The sequence below is a fragment of the Lynx canadensis genome, chromosome D4 (assembly GCF_007474595.2).
Source record: "Lynx canadensis isolate LIC74 chromosome D4, mLynCan4.pri.v2, whole genome shotgun sequence".
In the NCBI taxonomy this organism is placed as follows: domain Eukaryota; kingdom Metazoa; phylum Chordata; class Mammalia; order Carnivora; family Felidae; genus Lynx; species Lynx canadensis.
The window spans coordinates 47,246,201-47,269,919 of NC_044315.2; positions in this window are offsets into that span (position 1 = coordinate 47,246,201).

A 23,719-nucleotide genomic window follows, 5' to 3' on the forward strand; every position below is an offset into this window, starting at 1 on the left:
TAGAATAACCCAGAAAACAAGGGCTCTGATGCATGAGGCCATCAACTAAAGCAACATGTTTTCTTTAAAGTTTCAGTTCGATAAATGTTTGCCTGACAGAAAATGTCTTTGCTTTTTGAGACTTTTTTCATGCAACAGCTCTCATTTTAAATTATGTTTCTAAAGAATATATTTATTGTTGTTTGGTAGAGATGGAATCACCAACGTGCCGACAAAATGAAGGGGTTGTAGCTAAGTGAAAGGCAGGAGGCTTGAACTCTGCAACCCCGGGCAATCCTTAAACTCTGTTTGGCAGCGCTAGTGATAGTAAACCTAACACAGAGAGACAGCAAGTGGAAGGAGCAAGCATCTTCAGGATTTGGACAGCGACCGGAAATGTCCGGCTCCGCAGGATTCATGCTTCCTCTAAAGGCATTCAAATTAGAATTTTCAAAAAATGCAGTAGAAAAGATGTCCATGAGGTCGAAGAAACCCAGGGACTCCAAGTCTGAAGTGCTTTTGTCACCTCCTATGCAAACATTCCTAATTAGTGAAGAAGCTGGCAAATCTTCATGCATCTTTCTCCTTGCAGAAAAAGTGGCCTACAGGTAAAAACTTCTACCAAAGTTCCTCAGTACTGTGGTAGCCAAGCCTGTCAGTATTTTAGTAAATGTTTCCATTTTACCCTCTCTTCCTGTAGAGCCAGGTGCCTTCTCTCAATACTGCCTTTCATAGGCCCCTCCAGTTAACAATTGAAACAAAATGTTGCATGTTTATGTTGAAGTGAAATACACCACACACACACACACACACACACACACACACACACATCAGACAGAACCTACAATCAGGGTATGCAAACCCATGAAATGAAAGCAAAATGACAAGCGAAGATATATTGGAAGATGTATTTTAGTCTAATCACCTATAAAACACAGAAATGATACTAACTCAGCAATCCCTAAAAAGTGCATGTATTCATCTATCCATTCACCCAATTATCCACTCATTCCTTTATTCCATCATCATACACTGGGCTCCTGTTATGTGCTAAGCACTGAGGGCAAAAAAGGTGAACGAAACAGACGTTCTTTCAAGGAGACACTGCCTGGAATGTGGCACAGACAAGGCATTGATGTAAGAGTACATTAGCGGATTACAGATGATGTTCTGGGAGCAAAGACAAGCACACCCAGCTTTAGAGGTGGAAGCTCTAAAGGCTTCTTGAATAAAGAATCTTAAAGAGTAAGCAGGAGTTAGTTGGATAAAATGGAGAACAGCACTTTAAAGTTAAGTTTTTTCACACATAACAACAAAACACATGTCTAGTACGTGAAAGTTTTCCGTCTATTATATCCATCTAAGGCTCAGATCTGATCTGAGCAGAGCCAATCAAACCATCTCCCTGAAGTTCATGGGAAGTTGGTGTGAATTTTCCTAACACAGGCCCACGATTCCTCTGACAGCACAGTGGACATACGTTACAAACTCTATGGCATCTCAAAAAAACGCAGCTAGAAGACGGCAATTAAAATCCCCCCTCTCTCGTGCAGTGTGCACACACACAACCACACAAACACTAAAGAGTCCCAGAATCCTAAAGCCCCATCCTTGCAAGGAACATTCACGTCCCTTTCAACCAGTGAACTAAATTAAAAAGCAAGGGGAACTGTCTTATAGAAATAGTTGCAAATACACTTAACAAAGGAGATTAATTCTTCGGATGCCTTGCATTTTCCAAGTGAGCAGGAGGAGTGACTTCAGCAAGTGACTACTTGCTGAAGTCACTTTTGTTTTCAGCTCACTGTACTTTTATCAGTACTAATTAGAACATACTTCCTACTAGGGTTTAGCATTTCCAGATTTTTTTGTAGGCACTGATTTAATGGCACTGATATTAAGATTTCTATCTATTGGGTCACATAAAAGCCAACCAAAATGGGTTGAAAATGAGAAGAGTGTTGAAAATCAAAAAGAGTGGGAGGGCAGAGAGAGGACTGTCCATGTGCTCAGCCCTCCTCAGAGAACTGATAACTGGTGCTGGCTCTAGTTATTAGCACAGCATGATGAAGGTCTACTGAGAGTCTCCACTGAGCCCCCTCCTGATGGGAAAAAGCTCAGAAAGGAGGAGAAGGCTACAGTCTATCTTCTTTGATCTCACAGACAGTGAACCAAATATTCCCATCTTATTGGGAACAAACAAGCTGGTCCCCAAATCAGCTCTCTGAACCTTTCCCAAGAGCTGTGGCCAATCTGGTCACCCTAGTGAAACGTGGGCATTTGCAAAGAAAACATAGATCTATCACATAGGAAAGAGCAAAGGCATGAGGGAACAACCAAGAGTTTAGGTTTTCTAAGACTGTCTTGAATTGCTGCCTAAACTCTGTAGTAGCTAGAGGAAACATTGAGGGAGGGAAGCACGTGTGGGCATATTAGAGAGTGGGGAGGACTGGGACAAACTGGAGTCCAGGCCGTATCTAAGGGGAACTCACCATTCAACTTCAGCCCAATGTCCTGTCAGGACAGAGTGTGGGTCCAGTGGCCAAATCTTCTGGTATTTGGAGACAAGTGGAAATAGAAGTTTACCGTGAATTTTCCCAATTTTGAAGTGTTGGCAACAAATGTAAAACACATCCAGGTCAAACCTGGTGCCAGATTCAGCTGAGAGATCAGAGGTTTGTATCATCTGATCAAAGTTTTAAGGCGAGAGTTTGGAGGTCATCTCAGCAGCAGAAAGTAAAACAATGTAGTGACCCCGCTAGAGTTTAGGTCCCTGAACTATGCTACTCTAACCCAGAAGCATATGAGCTGGCCTTGGACATAAATGCCTTTTTTCTCTTCTTTTCTCAAAGCAAACTTACTATTTATTAGGTTCAAGATTTCCTAGCAAGAGATATAAAGAGAGACCCAGTTTTGATATTGTGGCTTTCTTTTAAAGGTTTTATGGGGAATGTGGCACTATCAAATATTTGCATTGGACCTCTATATTGTCTTATTTACTGAAATAAATTTGCCAGTTTGGTTTTCTCTGATTCTTAAGATGCCTTAACTTTCACAGATATTAGAACTGAATGATCTGAGTCTTCTGATAGTTTTACAGGCAAAATGAGGACTTAACTTGGCTTTCCTCAGCATTTCAGGGATTATAAATAACAATTTCACAACACTAGGACATCCCAGGTGAGTTTCATGGTGGTCAAAAGGAGTTCAGAGCTGTGTGTGTGTGTGTATATATATATATATATATATGTGTGTGTGTGTGTGTGTGTATGTGTGTACACACACACATATATATATACACACACACTATTTTAAACCTGATAAGGGCTTCACGGTCACTGGGTCTTTTTCTGTGAAGTGGGCAGTCAATGGACAAGAAATCAAATGCTGTGCCCTGGACAGGCAAGGGTGGTAGCATTTCATTCTTAAAATCTCCAGTAACACAGAGCACAGACTTAAGCAGCTTAAAGTAAAAAGAGTCGAGTGGATTCATATGTCCATCTGGTAAATATTTATTTAATACCTTCCACAGGCCAGGTGTTATTCTAGAGGCTGATGATCATCAGCAAATTAAACACATTTTCTTCCACCATTAAAAAAAATTCTTGGGGTCCTTGGGTAGCTCAGTCAGTTCAGTAAGGCATTCCCCTCTTGGATTTTGGCTCAGGTCATGATCCCACAGTTGTGAGATCAAGCCCCAACTCAGGCTCTGTGTTAGACATGAAGCCTGCTAGGGATTCATTCCGTGTGTGTGTGTGTGTGTGTGTGTGTGTGTGTGTGTGTTAGCATACACACAAATTGTTAACAAATAAATGTATATTGTAATGTCAGACTCTGCCAAGTGCCGCATGAGAGCAAGGAGAGAAGAATAAATGAGTCATGACAGGATAATAAGGCTACTTCAAAAAGTCTTCTCTAAGGTCAGAGAGTGCACTTCATGGACACAGGAAGGAGCAAGAAACATTTTCACGCCTGTATTCACATCTCCCTTCACCCTGCAGGAAAAAAAAAGCAAAAACAATTTGAAACCCAGCCAAACTAGCTAAAACTCCTATTTGGGGGCAGACTTAGACTCTCTATGCCTCTGTTTCCTTACCTGTAAAATGGGGATAATATTAGCCACCCACCTTAAAGGATTCAAAGCGGATAACACGTGACAATGACACAACGTACTACGCAGAGGTCATGGTGAGCCATGATTATGATAATCATGGTAGCTAGCTAGCACAGCGCCTACCTCCACACAGATCCTTAGCTGAAATCAGTTACTTTTCCCTTTTCAACTCCCTCAGTGCAATGGCATGGAGTGGGTGTGAACACGCATGTCTATATTCCAAAGTAGTTCGGGGTCAACACAAAAACTTTCTATTTCCATGAAAAAAAGAAAAAAAGACAAAATGAACAGTGGTGTGAAACAAAGCCTTTCAAAATGGTATTGCTATAATGGGACTTTAATAGGATTTGTATGAGTTGATGACTGCCAAAAAGTTGCATAAAATTTTCCAATGAAAAATCGTAACTTGCGTGAAATGGATGAACTGTTCCCAACATTTATTTGATGAATCAATTCTAACACTAGTTGAACATTGACCATGAGATCTTTCAAAGGTTGTTGAAAATGGGTCCCTTCAGCAATGCAGGTGAGGGAAAAGTAGAGAAGTTGATTTATTAAATTTGCAAACTTAATCCCATAGCTGCTTACCTACATTTGCCGAAATAGGAATTTAATAGATTTTTCCCACTCCCCATTAAAAAGAAAGTATGTGCTAGTCTCTTGAAAAACTGCCCCTAGGAAATCTACTTGAGAAATAATAAAAATAAAGAAATAACCATTAGTTTATGGAGAACAATTAATTTCTAGATGTGCTATACAGCATTACAGCCAACATGTTAGTAATTTATTCCAAATAAATTAAATGTATTAAATCACAAGCTGCATAAATCACAATATATTACAAAAACTAATGTTTATTTCTAGATCTAATATATCTGTGGAGAAACCATGCCAGCTAATTTCTATGGATTGTTACAGACAGAAGGAAAACAAGATTGGCCAATCTCTGACTTATAACAATGACTTTGCACTGCCATAATCAGTTTTCACATTACAGAAATTATAGGTCAAATAAATGGGCCTAGCATTAAACCTAGCATGCAAACCCTGTGTTGAGTTGTATTCAAACTTTTAGCAATATCCGTTATAGTAAGTTCAAGTAAATCTAATCCTTTTGACCATATATTTAATAACTCAACACTCCTCACCCTGACTCCTGATGTCCCTCACCATATTCTCCTTTTTTATCCACGACACTTATCTCACTTCCACTATGTGTATGTGCATACATACATACATTATACATAATATTTATGGCATATTTCCCCAAAAGACGGTAAGATCCACAAATGTAGGTCTCTTTAATTTGTTCAGTGATAGGACCCAAGCCCTTAGAACAGTGCCTGGCATACAGTAAGCTTTCAATCAATATGTATTGTCTGGATGAATCTAAATGCATTATAACAGCTCGTTATTTAAAGCATACAATGATGGAATTTTTTTTAATAAGATGACTTCTCCCATTTAAATATCTACATTCATTTCCTACTTATGAGCTCCTAGTTTTCTCTGCCAGGTGCTCTGAAAGAATTAACTGCATTTTGTTTATCAAGAGGAAAGAAAGAAAAGGTCACTAAACCACAATGTGGGCACTCACATCCTCATAACCAGTCATTCTCGTATTTAACAGCTCCAGGCCAAAAACTTACAAATGCCAACACACCAAGATATTTGCACCCATACAAACACGGTCTGGCCCAGAAATCAAAAGCATGGCATTGAGACAATAATGTAACAAAACCAGGTTTTCTTCAGGAGACCACCCTTCTTGTCAGACTAGTCATTCAGCTACAGCCACAAGTTCATCTGTATTAACGTGCACTTTATCTTACTCTTGAAAGGCAAAATACAAAACACTTAAGCTGAATACTCTGAAATATAAATACAATTCCAATGTATAACGTTCTCCTTCAAATGCCCAGCCAAACACCTTTTATTTTGAGTCAATCATCAAATCATCTATTTTCAGTTTTCCTATAAATTTGTACTAAAATCTGGTATGTTAAAAACAGCCCTTTACTGTGACCTCTGCATTTACCAGTGGGATGTTCTTGGGTGTATCACTTATACTCCTGGAACCTCAGCTTAATCATTTCTTTTTTTAAAAAAATTTTTTAAACGTTTATTTATTTTTGAGAGAGAGACTGAGACAGAGCGTGAGCCGGGGAGAAGAAAGAAGAAAGGGAGACACAGAATGCGAAGCAGGCTCCAATATTTTCTCCCATTGTAAGAATACAGCTAGCTATGTCTCTGTGATCTGAGTTCTGGGGTCTTACTTAGGGGATGAAAGGGACAGCAGGTATCAAGGGAAGAGAGGAGGATTAGCCTTTATTTGAATGAGAAGGCAAACAGTATGCCCAACTACATCTTTCAAATGAGACCGCATGATACCTAGAATGGGTGAACCAAATCCAGGAGTTCAGCACCTTGACAAACAATGGCTCTGACTAACTAACTTGCCTTCAAAATGGATCTTGTTGACTTAAATAATGAGTTGGTGGCAAGCAACACAGATAAGGACACTTTCACAGAGGCTGTGTAAGGCCTCTAGAACTCATGCAATACCTTAGGAAGACCCCCACTCCAATAATAATTGGTGCTGGATATCTACACACCTTGGCAAGTAGAAGTTTAGACTGATTTGAGTTTTGGACAATGAGGAAATGTAACATGTATGCATCCAAATGTTATAGAACAAATTCATACCCATCATTCAAATGGGGGACCGACATTCGCTCTATAGAGGGATTTTCTCTTTCAGTGTGGGGTAGTGGAAGCATCTTCTTTTTATTATAATGATATCATGGCATCTTCAGCATTGCTGCAATGCCTCCAAGGCCACCAGACATTCCAATATCTGATCTGCGTGACAGAGCGCTGGGGCACAGTCATCAGCTTCTTTACTAACTGAGCCGCAATTCCTCTACAAAGCAACTAACCATTCTAAATTCAAGTCATCAAAGGACGCTTTCTCCTTAAAATGAACTTCAAAAAGGTGAGTCACTCTTTTCAATAGTCAGTAAGTTACCTGAAGATAGAAAGAGAAGGGGTGGTCACTTATGCTTCAATGTAGAAAATATGGGTTATGAAATGCCTCTTTGGATGCCTTTCAAAACAAAGGGACTTGAGTTACTGCAGCCACAGACGTCAAAAGGCACTCCCCAGGGTGACTACGCAAGCAGTGGTGGCACTGGAATGGAAAACACTTAATCGAGAGCTTGTTCATGTCCGAGACATTGGCCCTACGCACTTGTTTTTTTAAGTTTATTTATTTTGAGAGAGAGCGCACAAGCAGGGGAGGGGTAGAGAGAGAGGGAGAGAAAGAATCCCAAGCAGACTCCACACTGTCAGTGCAGAGCCTGACCTGGGGCTCAAACCCACAAACCACGAGATGAAAACCTGAGCCAAAGTTAGATGCTTACCCAACTGAGCTACCCAGGCGCCCCTAGCCCTAAGCAATTCTTAAGCATCATCTCATTTGGTCCTGACCACAACCTACTTGATCCTATTATCCCTTTTTTTTTTTTTTTTTTTTCAGATGAAGAAATTCAGATTTAAAGGGATTAAGTAAACTGTTTAAGAAACAACTAGTAAATGGCAGAGCAGCGGTCCCGGAGTCCAAGCTCCACACGTCAGTGGCACCAGTGCCGCATCTGCGTCAGAGGATCTCCAGGCTACCGCTTCTCGGTCAAGCCCATCAAATCCCAGTTGGCAGCCAGCTGTCCTATCTTTTGTTCTTAAATCGTTTCTCCTACTGACACTGCAATTACCAAATCTTCCATCCTGTGTCGGTCAGGATCCTGGGAGGAAAACAAAAACCACACCAAAAATCTTACCAGGGAATTAAATAGGTGTCGTGGAACTGAAAAAGTGAACAGGAAAGACCGAGGTAATGCAGAAACAGAAACCAAATGAAACTGACACCACCCCTAGGGAAGACAGGGAAGAGACAAGGTCATTAGAATCTGGAGAAGGGACTCGGCAGAGCTGGGGGCAGGTTTCTGAGGAGTGGGTGCTGCCCACCTGGTACTGGGTATGCCAGAACCAACAAACTAGAGACTGAAACTAAGGATTACTGCCAGGGTGTGAACAGGAACAGCAAACACACAGGAAGAAGCAAACCCTTCTCTCCTCTTCAGTCTTCCAGTCTTCCTTTAGTGTCCCTGTGGGCAGAATCTAACCAGGAGCCAGCCTCAAGGACTGCCAGTCTAAACACTGTAAGTCCAGTATAGAAGGGTGGGTTTGGGGGCACCTGGGTGACTCAGTCGGCATTGGTCTCTTGATTTTGGTTCAGGTGATGACCTCATATTTCGTGAGTTCAAGCCCTGCATGGGGCTCTGCGCTGAAATGCGGAGCCTGCTTGGGATTCTCTCCCCCTGTCCCTCAAAATAAATAAACAAATTATTTTAAACAGGGTGGGCGTGCCGTTTGGCACCAAGCTTAAGGACTAACTAGCACACACCCCATCAGGGCACACTGGCCAATGGAGCAGACAAAGAAGGATGCAGGGGCTCATCACTGACGATCCTGCACCCCAGCTGATGATAAAGCATGACTCATAATAATGCCAAGTGAAGAGACTCCTCCCATCTGATCTGGCCTCCAGCAAATGGCTTCATGATTGGAAGAAAATCAGTCCGTGTTCATGACTACAGTGTGTAAATATTATTTTTTAAAATTTTTTTAGTAATTTATTTTTCTGAGAGAGCATCAGCGGGGGAGGGGTAGAGACAGAGACGGAGACACAGAATCTGAAACAGGCTCCCAGGCTCTGAGCTGTCAGCACAGAGTCAGACGTGGGGCTTGAACTCAGGAACGGTGAGATCATTACCTGAGCCGAAGTCAGACGCTTAACTAGGCCACAGGTGCCCTGACATTGTGTAAATATTGTACTGAGAATTGGATCACATGCATCTTTACACAACAGTCAGTTCTGCTATAACTCCACATAGGCACTCTCAAAAATCTCCGTGCTACACAAAATCACACCGTAAAAACCACAGGGTTCATGGGAAAATTCAGGCTAGGGTGCAACACTCACAAGCTTTTGTCAGTGCCATAGAGGAACCTAATAAAAACAGTACACAATTTTATATGTAGTAAATGATTAAGAAATACATAAATATTGGGGCGCCTGGGTGGCGCAGTCGGTTAAGCGTCCGACTTCAGCCAGGTCACGATCTCGCGGTCCGTGAGTTCGAGCCCCGCGTCAGGCTCTGGGCTGATGGCTCAGAGCCTGGAGCCTGTTTCCGATTCTGCCCTCTCTCTCTGCCCCTCCCCTGTTCATGCTCTGTCTCTCTCTGTCCCCAAAATAAATAAACGTTGAAAAAAAAATTAAAAAAAAAAAAGAAGTACATAAATATTATAATATATATATGGACTTTTCTGAAACTTGACCTTGAAAAAGACCAAAGTTTGGATGTGGAAATGAGCATCAGATGGGCTGTAGCTTGTAAGTTAGCGTGACATGGAAGGAGGGCCACCTGAAATCAGAGAGACAGTTGTGACACCAGATGTGGGTGGGTGTGGCTCATGGCCTAGAGAACTGAAGTAGTTGGTGGATTTCTGAGCTGTGGATGTGTGATCTGTGTATTCCTACATTGCCTGGTTTAGGTGGGTATAATTTTCAGTGATAACTAAATACAAAATTCATTTTGTGAACAAATTGTTCTTTAATACATTGATATTAGAATAAATTAATAGTTTCAAAATAACTGATGATGTTCTGAACTGATGATGTTCTGTAGGCCAAGTAGTTATTAACTCCATTTTACAGATGAGAAAAAGGACTCAGGAAAACCAAACTTCTCTTAAAAAAAAAAAGCAAAAAACACCACAGTATCTTTCTTGAGGCATCACTATGTTTTCTCATCTAAGGTACATTGCTTGACAGTATGAGGTCAAAGCAGGAGAATCTGAGGGCAGCTTTCAGCACAGTTTTGGCTATGACCTTCTCCAGGTGGACATAAGTGTCCCAGGATGGAATGGCCGGTGATCTCAATCTTCTCTAGGTCAAAGTTTAAAGCAGAGCTGCTGAGCAAAGGAATTCATGTCTCTCTTGACACTTTCTTATAAATGAACTTCTAGACCTGTGTCAGAGTGATCCTCAAAAGATGTTTGACAATAGTTAAAACCCATGGAAATAAAAGTCTCAACTTCCAAGGTTCAGAAATAAAACATAACATGAATTCCTGTTTGTTCTTCATATTCTGCCAAAGTGATCTTACTAAAATGCAGAAGTCAATATCATTTCAAAGATGAATATCCTTTGAAGGTTCCCCAGTGCCCAAAAGATAAGGTCCAAGCTTCTTAGCATGAAAGACAGGATACTTCTAGATATGGTGCCTGCTTACATATCCAGCTTCATTTCCAGCTAAGCACTCACCTAAAGCCTAGGCTTCAATAAGCTGAAAGGTTTGCTTTTCCACACACCCAAGTTCATTTCAAAGCTACATAAATATGCTCACGCTAATCCCTCATTTGAATGCCTGTGTCCTCTATGACTAACTTCTGAACACCAGTCCACCGCTGCTTACCAACCCACCCACAGCTTCTTGGATTGGATTCCCTCCCCATATAATCAGGAAGAATGAACAAATCCTTCTGCTGGGCCCCCACTGTGTCCTACACTCACTCCTATCATAGCACTGTCAGGCATAGGTGCATAAAATTTGATTTTTTTTTTTTTTTTAAATCACAGATCTGTACATCCTGGCTACGTCTAATAAAAATCTCTACATCCCTAGAACCTAGCTCAGTGCCTGGTAACTAAATGTATCATAAATGTTTAAGGGCTAAATGAATAAAAGGCTATGTTATTATAACAGGAAAAGAGATAAATCTATACCTTTTACTTTCCTCCATCTTAAATCTGGAAAAGGCCCTCAGCTCCACTAACTTTCTGTGTAGCATAAAACCTACTGAATTGATAAAGGCAGATGTCATGAGCTGAATGTTTGTGAGCCTTCAGAATTCATTTATTGCACCCTTAATGCTCAATGTGAAGATACTTTGAGATGGGGCCTTTGGGGAGAAAAGATGATGAGGTCATCAGGGTAAGGTGCTCTTGATGGGATTAGTACTCTTAAAACAGGGAGACAGAGCTCTCTTTCTCCATGCACATGCACCAAGGAAAGGGCATGAGAGCTCATATTGAGAAGGTTCCTGTCTACGAGCCACGAAGCAGATCCTCACTAGGAACCAAATCCATCGGCAATTTGATCTTGGATTTCTAGCCTCCAGAACTGTGAGAAATTTCTACGTTTAAGCCACCTAGTCGGTGAGATTTTGTTATAGCAGTCCAAGAAGACTAAGGTAGGGTATGATCAGATGTTTCAAACGATTTTGCCAAGATGTAGATGGCCTAGACCCACCACCTTACAACAAAGTGTAAGATTCTTGAAGACACGAAACACACAGATGCTTCACAAGAAAGTCCTGTTGAAAATATATACAGTACCAAGAAAATGCAGATAAAACAGCAGAAAATGCTCATCTGGGTTGAATTGTTAAGTGAGGTACCTTCCCGAGAAACTATGGAAAAAACATAATTTTGACTGCTGTAGATAATAAACACTTCTTTACAGAATCTAAGGAGTGTAAGAAAACTACCCCTGCCCCACAATGTGAGGCTGACAAACTCTCTGTTTAAGTGGTCAGTCACCCAATTCCACACTGAGGGTAACTTAAATCAAATACCATAACAAGTTTGCAGACACCAGATCTATGATGTTATAACAAACACGGACTGCTCAATGGCTTGCCTAGAGTTTTTCTAGATCTGCGTTCTTCAAGAAATCTCTTGGGGCACCTGGGTAGCTCAGTTGGTTGAGTGGCTGACTTCAGCACAGGTCATGATCCCATGGTTCGCGGGTTCGAGCCCCACATTGGGCTCTGTGCGACAGCTCAGAGCCTGGAGCCTGCTTCGGATTCTATGTCTCCCTCTCTCTCTGCCCCTCCCCTGATCACACTCTGTCTCTCTCTCTCTCAAAAATAAATAAAAAATTAAAAAATTAAAAATTAAAAAATTAAAAAAAAAAAAGAAATCTCTTGAAGGGTGGTTTGCTGCCCTTGGACAGCAGTGGAACAAATAATAAATCACGTGACAGTATATCCAGTCCCAAGGAATCCTAGGTATGATATTCTTGAAAATTTATATTCTAAACAAAAAGTATCCACAAAAAGTTTAGTTTTCCCCCCTCCATTTGGGCTGGGCATTTATTATCATGAAGAAGGTAAATCCTGAGAATCATATCCTTACATGGATGTCAGAAGATGAATGCAGGCACACTTAAAGGAAGATAACATGTGTCCTCATTTAGGAAAGTTGGCCACATAAAATGCTAGGTCTGTTTTCTCATGCACCCAAGGAAGATTTCCATGGTATATCCCACAGTTACCTCAAGCTCTTCATGCCCAAAACACTCTTCTTTGGTCCTTTTCCCACAAAAGGACCATACTGACCTGCCCCAAAGCCCTATTCCTACAATGGTATGATCATCAGCCCAATTAAGACTCCCTAGTTCAAATCCTTAAATTGTTCTTTCACTCCTCCTACTTACCTCTTCTGCCAACAAAATATCATCACTTTTTCCTATAAAATAATAGGGACAGGCAAAACATCTAAACCTTCCCCTTACCATACTTTGGAACCAGAGCATACGTTCTGGGATTGGCTATAGTGCTGCTGGGAGGTGGCTGCCCAACCAGCGGATCCATTTCTCATCCCTACCACTTGGCAGTAAGGGTTTGACCGGGTGAGTTAGTTCTAGACCATGGAGTGTGAGCAATGATAGGCACCAGCTCCAGGACAGGCTCATGGACAACTCCCTCATAGTGCTCCTTTATGTCTCTCCCTTCTGTGCCAACAGCAATGAAAACTGAGGTCTTAAAGGATGGAGGAGCCATGGAATGGAAGAAGCCTGGATTCTCTGTCATCATGTGTAGGATATTTACCCTCTGTCCAACAACATCCCATTTAATGGCTACATCAAGAAATGCATTTGAGGGGGGGCCTGGTGGCTCAGTCAGTTGAGCATCCTACTTCAGCTCAGGACAGGATCTCACAGTTCATGAGTTCAAGCCCTGCATCGGGCTTACTGCTGTCAGTGTAGAGCCCACTTGGGATCCTCTTCCCCCCACCCCCGCCCCTCCCCTGCTCACATACTCTCTCTCTCAAAAATAAGTAAACATTTTAAAAAAGAAACATATTTTATTATAATGAGCCACAGAAATACTGGAGTTTGCTATTACAGAGCACACAAAACAGTAAGACTAGAACCACATAAGGTTAAAGCCATCTCCATGTACATGATAATAAGGGCTATAGAACTGACCTTGATTATATGAGTCAAACTTTTTTTTTTCAGGTGCACAACAAATTGATTCAACAATTCTATATACTATTCAATGCTCACCATGCTAAGTATAGTCAAACACTTGATTCAAACCTCTTATAGTGATTCAAGCCTCTTAAAGTTTACTACTGCTTTGTGAAAATAATTGTTGTTGTACTATATATCACTTTAAAAGAATAGTCACCACTTATTGACCTCTTTCCGTGTGCTAGGTAGGGATCATACTATGTGCTTTATGTATTTTAATCTTATGAATAGCCTATAAAGTAGATCTTGCTACTCTGCCACATTTTATAAATGAGAACGCTCAGGCCCAGGGTAGGTTACAGGGACAAGCCTGGGTCACATGGCTAGAGAGCAGCACAGCTGGAACTTAAACCCTATGCTGTCCTTCTCCTAAGCTCCTCAACTGCTTGCTACCCTTTCCTTAAGACAAAAACAAAATAAAACAAGGTAAGAATGCTAATAGCTTTTACTCCAGTGACCACATGAAACTGCATTTTACAATGTGAATGTGAATTTATTTTCTGCCAAACAGAATAAACAACCTAGTATTTTAGTGAGCACCACTGCAGGGTCCCTCATGTCTAGCTTCAGGGTTCCCCAGCCTGATTGTGGCAGCTGAATGATAAAAGGACTGCCTTCTGCTGTTCTTCTCCATGTGCCCCGCACCCCACCAAGTGTTCCACCCTTCGCCACGGGAGCACCTCACCCGCCTCACGTAGGCACCTCCAGAGTTATGCCTGAACCATCTCTGACCATCTCTTAATTCAATCACCAATTTGAGAATACAGATTTCAAACTTGGTTTCCAAAACGATAGACCCTCCCTAGCAAGTAGGCTAAAGGGCTAAGATACCCCACCAGACTTTAACTTTCTTCCTCTCTCTCCAAGAAAATCCAGATGACAGGCAGCTCGTACCACACACCTTTGAATAGTCTTGAGAACTGAATCAGATCCCTAAATGAATCCACTATAATCAGCTGGCCTCTTTGATTAATTAATGATCTTTACATAAACTGCCTTGTTTATGACCAATTGTCTTCTAAATTACAGGCGGATGGGAGGGACATTTATGAGTCATTGAGTCTCCCTAGGCAGAGCAACTTACATGACCAACCATGACTGACAAAGCCTCTCCCAGCAAACAGGGGAGCCAATTTGTGAAGCAGGCTAACCAGGCACGGCTGAGGTCATCTCTCCAAGGGCACTGACCTCCTAACCCACAAGAGATTCTGGACAAGTATTTTATGTGTCAACCTTGGCACAAAATGTAACTTTCTGAGTTAAAATGAAGACAAAGACAAATTAGGCACTTCCATGAGAGTACTGATTTTTTTTTCTATTGCTATGGTAACACTACTCCATTTTAGGAGGGGGAAAAGGAATAGTGGGCCTTAAAAACTAAGCTATGCAATTTGTCAATGATGTATCAGAAAGGACTAAAAAGATATTCCTTTTAATTATTTCACTGCTAGGAATTTATCCAAGTGAAATAGTCTGACAAATGTGTGAATGCATACATGTAAGAGACTTAATGACAGCACTTTATTGAACACAGTGAAACTGGAAAATCAAAATGTCCAACAATTAAATAAATTATGATATATTCATACAGAGGAATACCAGAGAGCCATTATGGGTTAGGATGCACATGTGTATTGGGTGACATGGGTGTGTGTTTATTGTGTACCTTTAAGTCAGTACATAAGTGACAGGATAGCATATAGCACTTGATTCCACTATAAAAATTTCCCAGGAAAAAATATCTGAATATATTTATACCAAAATACTAACAGGAGTAGTTATTTCTAGTGAGAGAAACTTGGGGTGACTGGAAACGTCTGCTGTGTGCTTTTCAGCATTTTCTAGTGACTTTTCATTATTTGTGTCATTAAAAACAGGGAAACATGTAACTATGGCTGATTGTATATTATGTTTTCTAAAATATTTGCTGCTCTTCCTAGGGGATCTTGCCTGGTGTCTCTTTTTCTGAGAGGAATATAATTCTTGCCCCCAAAGACATCAAGCTTCACTATGTATTTTGCTTAGACTAATAAAAGATAAAATAAAACATGGAAGGGCATGTATAACTCCAAGCAAAAACTTTAATAGCTATAATTGGTTTCTACCAATTTTTATTTTCCTCCTCCCCTGACAGAGGAATGTTCCAGATAGGTTGCTTTTTCTGCCTAGATCACAAATGGTGTAAAACAGATTTGAGCTGACTTGCAATAGTCCTATTATGAATGAGAAATGAATCTTGTGTTGTCATAAGCCACTGAGATTTTTGGAGCTGTCTGTTACTGCAGCATAATAAATTCTAAGCTGACTGATACACAGACTTTTACTACCACCTCCCCACCAAGACTAAGATTTAAGTGTAACAGCCTCTCTACTATCACTATCTGTCTTTGATTAGTTCTAGAGTTTCACGTTTAGCACAAACCCCCCTCTTAACAGTATTATTTTTATTTTTATTTTCTCTTAATGTTTTTATTTACTTTTGAGACAGAGAGACAAAGCATGAGCAGGGGAGAGGCAGAGAGAAAGGGAGACACGGAATCCAAAGCAGGCTCCAGGCTCTGAGCTGTCAGCACAGAGACTGATGCGGGGCTTGAACTTGTCAACTGCAAGATCATGACCTGAGCCGAAGTTGGACACCCAACTGACTGAGCCACCCAGGCACCCCAACAGTATTTTTAAACTGACTTGTGGCAGAATTTACTACACCCAGCCTTCTCTTTATCCTGTCTTCCTCTCCAGAGTCTGAGTCATATTGATTATCCTCTGCCTTTCAGGACCATTTCTTTTAGGCCCCATGATTCTGCCTATAGTCCAGGCCTTGTTCATTTCATGTCTACATATGGTGGTCGTGGACAATGACACTATCCTTCAAAGTTCTCTATACAGTGTTGTGAAATTCATCTTCCTTAAACATTGCTTTGCAACTTACCACCACTGCTTCAAGGCTTCCTGATCCTTTAGCTTGAATCAGGCCACTGCACAATTTCTCAAACTTACTACCCTCCTAACACAAACCCTAAGCACTGGCCAAATAGCAATTTTGTTACTTCCTGTGCACACCTCACATATTCCCCAAATCAGGACCTACCTCACCAAGGTTACAGCGATGATGTCAATAACTTGAGCCCTCTGGAGAAAAGGTAAATTGTTGGTGGAATAATTTCATGGGTGACTCTGATATACAAAATATAGGTAGCGTGCCCTTAAGGTACAGGTGACAAAGAAGGCAGACTGACAAGCATGGTGATAATCTCCAAATATGGCCACCAACAATTCCTCATATCCCGGGAACACACCACACTATTTCCTCTCTCTTAGAACTGGGCTGGTTTTGTGGCTTTACCAGCAATAAAATGCAGTGGAAATGATGTTCTGAGGCCTCCAAAACCATGAAAGATCTGAAAGCTTCCTCCACCTTGTAGCCCAGGCAATAAACTATAAGAAGTACAACAGAGACCACAGAAGGGTGAAAGCCATGGGAACAGGCACTGGGGGACTGGTGACCACCATGGACTTTCCAGCTGTAGCCAAGGTCCCGGCTGAATGCAGCCATCTGAGTGGCCCCAGCCAAAAGTATGTGGAACACAGTAACTGCCCCGTTGAGCCTAATCAACCCAAACACTTATGTGGGGAAAATATAGTTTCATGAAATAGTCTGTTTCACAGCAATACATAACTAAGACAACAGCTATTCTTACTTCTGCTCTGCATATAACACCACTCCAGCCTCTTGGGAGATGGTGGTTTATGAAAGCTGTTTATGGGGCACTCCTGGCATAGTAACAGCAATAGGGTACCCTCTGGTGACTAACAGGCAGTGAATCTGAACAGTGGAATAAGGGGTAGGGGTGCACATAAAATGGAAGAGGAAAAGATGGTAGATAGCACATAAGTTTTGCTAACAGACTGACATAACTAGATGGGGGGGCGCCTGGGTGGCTCAGTTGGTTAAGTATTGTTCTTCAGCTCGGTCATGATCTCACAGTTCAGAAGTTTGAGCCCCACATGGGGCTCTGTGCTGACAGTGTGCAGCCTGCTTCAGATCCTCTGTCTCCCTCTCTCTCTGCCCCTCCCCTGCTCACACTCATGCTCTCTCTCTCTCAAAAATAAACATTAAAAAAAAGATATAACTAGATAGAAACCCAGAGGTGGTGCAAGATCCCCATCAAAGCTGTAAGCAAGGGCCAGCCAGTACAACGTGAGTTATTCTTTCTGTGACTCTATCTGTTCTCTCAGGCTAGTAAAGATTTGGCAAGAGTCTGGAGCATTAGTAACTACATCTGTAGACCTCCCTGACCCCTACCATGCTCTGGTTATCAGCAGAGAACATAAATCCATCATGGGCAGAAGCACAAACCTGACCACATCAGAGCATTTAAGTCCCAGGTGGAAGAGATTGCCAGCTGATCACCAACCTCATTTCCTCTGATTCTGGACACACAGACCACATTCTCCAGCTTCCCCTGCCACTCAAAGTGGCCATGTGACTGAGTTCCAGCCAACAGAATGGAAAGGACAAACACCACTTGCCAGCCTTTCTATCAGAAACCTCCAACTCTCCCCCCTTACCCTGCCACCTTAGAAGGCACACGTCAACAACAGTAGAGCCTCAAGAGGACAGACTCTGCGTCTCTTAGCTAGTGCTTGGAGGACAGTCATCACCCAAACCAGTACATTGAGTCTGGTGACTGAAAAGGTGATCCACTACTAAGATTTGGGCATGTATGTTTTATAGCGGTTTATCTTTTATACCCTGCTAATACATCACAGTTGCTGCACAGCACTCAGCAACCGTATCTGAAAATGTCCTTGGTTACAAAGATATCCAAAGCAAGAGGTCTCCAGACACTTCTGAAAACTATAATATAGTAATGAAAATCCTTGACTCTTTCCAACAGCGAAAATGCTTAACAGAAATTCTACATTTAGGTTTACAAGCTAATTAAAATATTACATATCTCTGGCTTTTGCTTGGGCTATATGACCTCAGTATAGAAGTACTGGCACTTTCATGACTACCAGCAACTCTGCACAGCCGTAATGACAAGATAACTATTAGTTTAAAACATTCCTTCTTTAATCAACAAAGTCTCACCACATGAAATAGCAAAAGTAATACCTAGGTGTACAAAGACTTGGAATCACTGCTCTTACACTACATACACACGGTAGGTGCCCTGCATGTATTTTTCTCGAAGAAAACAGACATCCCAATAGCATACTACAAAAGCATATTCAAAGACTGCTAAGCTACCCATGATTATTACTTCATCCTTTTGAAAATATCAAAAATAAATCTTGGCTACACCAAGATGTGACTTTCAGCACATCATTTAACCTTTTTGAACCTCAATTTTTTCAGCTGCAAAAGGAGGCTTCTTCCATTTACTTGCACTGGCTCTTAAGCTTGGGAATCATTGGCATGGGCTAGATGGCTCACTAAAGCAGATTGCTCAGCTAACCCTATTGTTTCTGATTGCCAGGTTGGAGGTGGGGCCTGAGAATTTACACTTCTAACAAGTGTCTAAGTGTATTAGTCAGAATTCTCCAAAGAGAACCGATAAGGTATGTGTATATATACATACAAACATCCCAAATCTTTATTTTAAGGAAATGGCTCATAGGATTATGGCAAGTCTAAAATCTAATCAGCATGGCAGGCCAGCAGGCTGGAAATCCCAGCAGAAGTTAATATGAAGTCTTGAATCCAAAGGCAATCTTGAAGGGAATTCCTTTCTCTTTTGGGGACCTCAATCTTTTGTCTTAAGGCCTTCAACTGAGTGGATGAGATCCAGCCAGATTATGGAGGATACTGTTCTACTCAACGTTTACCCATTAAAATGTTAATTGCTTTTTAAAAATACCTCCAAGCAATATCTAGACTGATGTTTGACCACATAACAGGCGTATGACCAATCCTAGCCAAGATGACACCTAAAACTAACCATCACACCAGGAGAAGCTCAAGTCTTGGTGTTCCCGTAAGAGTCATTGCTCTATAGGACTGTGGTGAAGCTACATAAGCTAAGAGAAGTAATTGGCTGCAAAGAGTTTTCAATTACAGTAACCTCTCCTCTTTCTGACAGACCTTTTTAATTGGCCAGGGAAATTAGGTTTTCACTCCAGAAATATTTGAAAGTTCTGTGGTTGCTTCCTAAATTCAAATAAGCAATTTCTAGATCAGCCACTTTGTTATTTGAGCCTCATCTTGATCCCATAGGTATAAAAGCCAAAAGTTTAGTTATGGTGCCGAGATCACCATTTGCCTTTGACAGAAATGGATGCTAAAAGTTAGTGTGGTCTTCCATCCACCCCTAAGATTTCTCAAATCTCCACGGATATCAGTTTAGAAATCTGAATTTCAAAATTAATGCTGGTATTCTGACCAGGCATTTAATAATTACATGTTACATAAACATGATGAATAATTTTGTATGTTGAAAAGTTGTAAAATGAGGATATAAATGAAATGCTAATTATTCTCTTTTAAGAGAGTTGTTTCCTACTAGGATTAAATTCTTGCTTTTTTGACACATTTTTAAAATCTGCACTTCACAGCAGTTAGGAAATAGCAGAATCTGGTTCGGATTTAATCAGATGAGAACTAATTCAGCTTCAGGCCAAAATGACACTTGGTGGGAGAGGTTGGGAAGCTTTCACACTACATTTTTTTTAAAACACAAATTTCTTTCACTCTTCCCTTGAACTTTCACTCTGCTTGACACTATTCCTAGATTTTAATTCCTAATTCCCCAAAGGGTACAGAAAAGCCATCTAATGTATTATAATGTAAGACATCATCAGTTAAAAAAAAGAAAGGTTTTCTAATACTAGAATCAAATAAGCCACTTTTTAAAAACACTGATTTTGGCAAAGAGGACAATAATATTTATATGGAGATACACACACACACACACACACACACACACACACACACACTTTGACCAAAGTCCTTTAACACCAAAAACATTTGGATTTCCCTTATCTACATTATTACTCTGTTTCACAAATTATACTCCATGTAGATCTTTGTAACAGGCATTAGGAAAAAAGAATAAGTCAATCAGCTGTAGGGAAACTCTGGGTTAAACAGGTTCCTTTATCCTAGAAAGTCTGTTAATATATATGGTGACTTAAAGCGCTCATGTGTGCACACAGGTGTGCAAAATATACATGGTTTCCCAAAACTTACTTGTTCATGAATGACTTCTGTCCCCCCAACCCCCCAGAGCATCTCTCAGGATTAAGGTTCTACTAAAACATGCTTGAAAGTGGCCTAAAGATGCATCCAGGAAGAACTTCCACTAACAACTGATAACCCTTCATTTCAGGAATTGCTTGTAAAAATATCAGGCTCTCTGTATCAGACTCAAACCCAGTGTAAAACCCTCTCTTGAACTGAAGGAAGAAAGTGGTTTAACCTGAACAACATCAAGGCTTCCATTTTCCAGCATTCCAGAAAACTGATTTCCCTACAAAATAATGGTGGCCTCTCAAACCAGTGTGGAAGAATGACTGCTAAACAGTCCAGGGAGAAAATTAATGCAGTATGATAAAAGAAGTCAAAATTATCAGTACTACTCATTTCTAGGTTGTTAAAATTATGGGAGTCTTTTTTCATCGAGCTGTTCTGAGTATTCTAGATTTCCTAAAATGAGCTATACTTTCTAATTAGAAAAGAAATTTCAATGTCATTTTAAAAGGTAGTCAAATCTATTTGCTTCTTAGGGGAGCTTTTATAAATGTCAATATTTACAATAACAACATCTTCATCTTCGTAACCAATAGGAGAATATAGAAAGCCAGTATCAGAAATTAAAACTGCAACATGAAAAATGACCAAAAACATGCTAAACTTGCTTTTTTTTTTTTTTTTTCCTGTCAAGGTACATGAGCTGCCCTTCAGCAAGAAAGGAGAATCTTCATTTTTATAAGACATACAGGAGCACACCACCAGAAGGATAGATTTTACCCAACCAGAACTCAGACTGAACAGCAAAATGCAGCATTATAGTCAGTAAATCATTTCCAGAGCAGTCACTTCCAAAATAGCTCACATGCCTGTGGTAGTCTGAATAATGCAGTCCCACCCCTCAAGATATCCACATCCTAATCTCTGAAGCCTGATCGGGTTTCAGACTTCTGGACTCCACAACTGTGAGAGAATAAAGTTCAGTTGTTTTAAGCCACCAAATGTGTGGTACCTTGTTAACAGCACCCACGGGAAATGAGTGGAATGCTCCAGTCTAAAGTAGGCAAGTGGTCTCGATTTATTCCAGGCTGCAGGAGATTCACATTCTGGCTGACTAGTTCCTGAGGGCAATTCCTACCATGGGTGGCTGCCCCTTGGTCCCGATTCAAGGATGTCCAGTTTGCAGGCTCTGGAAGCAGCACCTTTGAGTTAAAGTGAGTTAACTCTAGGAGACAGAGCCCAGGCTTGTAAATACTACCTGGGGTAATGTGGATTTATTATTAAATACGTCATTTCCTGAGATCTTTAGTATGTGTGCTTAAAATCATCTCTCTAGCCAGGGTATTATTAAACATGCACCTGACACCACTACATACACACCTAGAATCTCCACGTCCAAGCAAAAGCCCTACAAATCTAGAAACCAGCAAGCGTTTTAAATAGGAAACAGGGAAGAAAGAGACATTTCACTTACCTTCGTTATTGATTAAACTTTGAAAGAATAAAACATATACTGTAGAAAACATCAGCAATTGAAGAAAGATTGCTGTACTTGTAAATCAAATTCATTCCACTTAAGAGCTCCATTATCTCCTAGTAGTACCAAAATTGAAAAGAGGTTATTGCTTTTAAAGGTTTAATTTAAATTTAGGCCCTTCAACAGCAAGTTCCATGATTTATCACACTGATTGAATTCTAATTCTTTTACTATGTTGAGTTCCAGAAAGCCATTTCCTTCAAACATTAGAAGCACTGAGATACATACCATACTTACAGGGACTCCTTAATCCTCCAAAATAATGTAATTTACACGACATTTGATTGAACAAGAGAGTGTTACTGTCACACGGTGATTAAAGTAGTAGTACTATGTACAAGCAGTGTGATGAGGCATGGTACTTTTTTATGTTTCCTACAAAATTGGTTTTGCAAAATGACAAAAGGCTGCTACCTTCGTGTATCCTGATATGGAACAAATGATATGAGAACTAGAACACAGAGATAACCATCTAAACAACTCACTTTTCTTCAGAAGAGACTTCATTGCCCTTCCCTCTGCTCCCTCCATACCACACCCTACCCTAAAAGTGGCCATCTCAGTGAAAAGCCATGAGAATTCATAGCTGAAGGCAGATCAGTTCTAAATGAACACTACGGCAGAGACTTGCCAGCTATTCAAACACCATTTCCATCTTCCTCATGGAAGCCTACATGAACTAGACTTCCCAGCCTCTTGGGCGGTTAGGGTTGAACATAGGACTGAGAGCTGGCCAACCAAATACAGAACAGTGATGTGCACTGCTTCCAGGTCTGGCCCGTGAACCCCCAAGATGACCCTCCACACTCCTTTTTCTTCTGCATCAGCCTTTGGAGCCATGTGTTAAAGAAGGCCAGCAAAATGGAAGGAGCCTGAGGGAATAACTACTGTCATTTACTTCTCGAAGCAGCTAGCATTGGCTTAATACTGTGGTTTTGCTTGATTTGTTAGTATGTGTTGATTCAGTTGAAACAAGAATACACTGGCTGCTCCACACATGCCAAAAAATAAGGGAACACTAATGACTCAACCCAGAAAATTCACCAGTCAAGGAAATAACAAGTAGACAAAATTCCAATGGTGCATGGTCCTAAGTCCTATGAATAAAATACACGTAGAGTTCTGGAAGTTTTTGTGGAAATTGGACAGTGGCATTAGGGGACTTGGGGCCATGATTCCCAAGTTGATTATTTAAAAAAAAAAATTTTTTTTTTAACGTTTATTTTTGAGAGACAGAATGAGCAGGGGAGGGGCAGAAAGAGAGGGAGACACAGAATGTGAACCAGGCTCCAGGCCCTAAGAGTCAGCACAGAGCGTGATGCGGGGCTCGAACCCACGAACCATGACATCATGATCTGACCCAAAGTCAGATGCCTAACCGACTGAGCCACCCGGGCACCCCCAAGTTGGTTCTTGAAGCATGGACATGGCAGAAGCGTTTCCAATCATAGAGAAAAATGTGCAAAAGTTATAAGGGGACAGAGATTGCAGGGCCTGTGGAAAATGGAATGGGG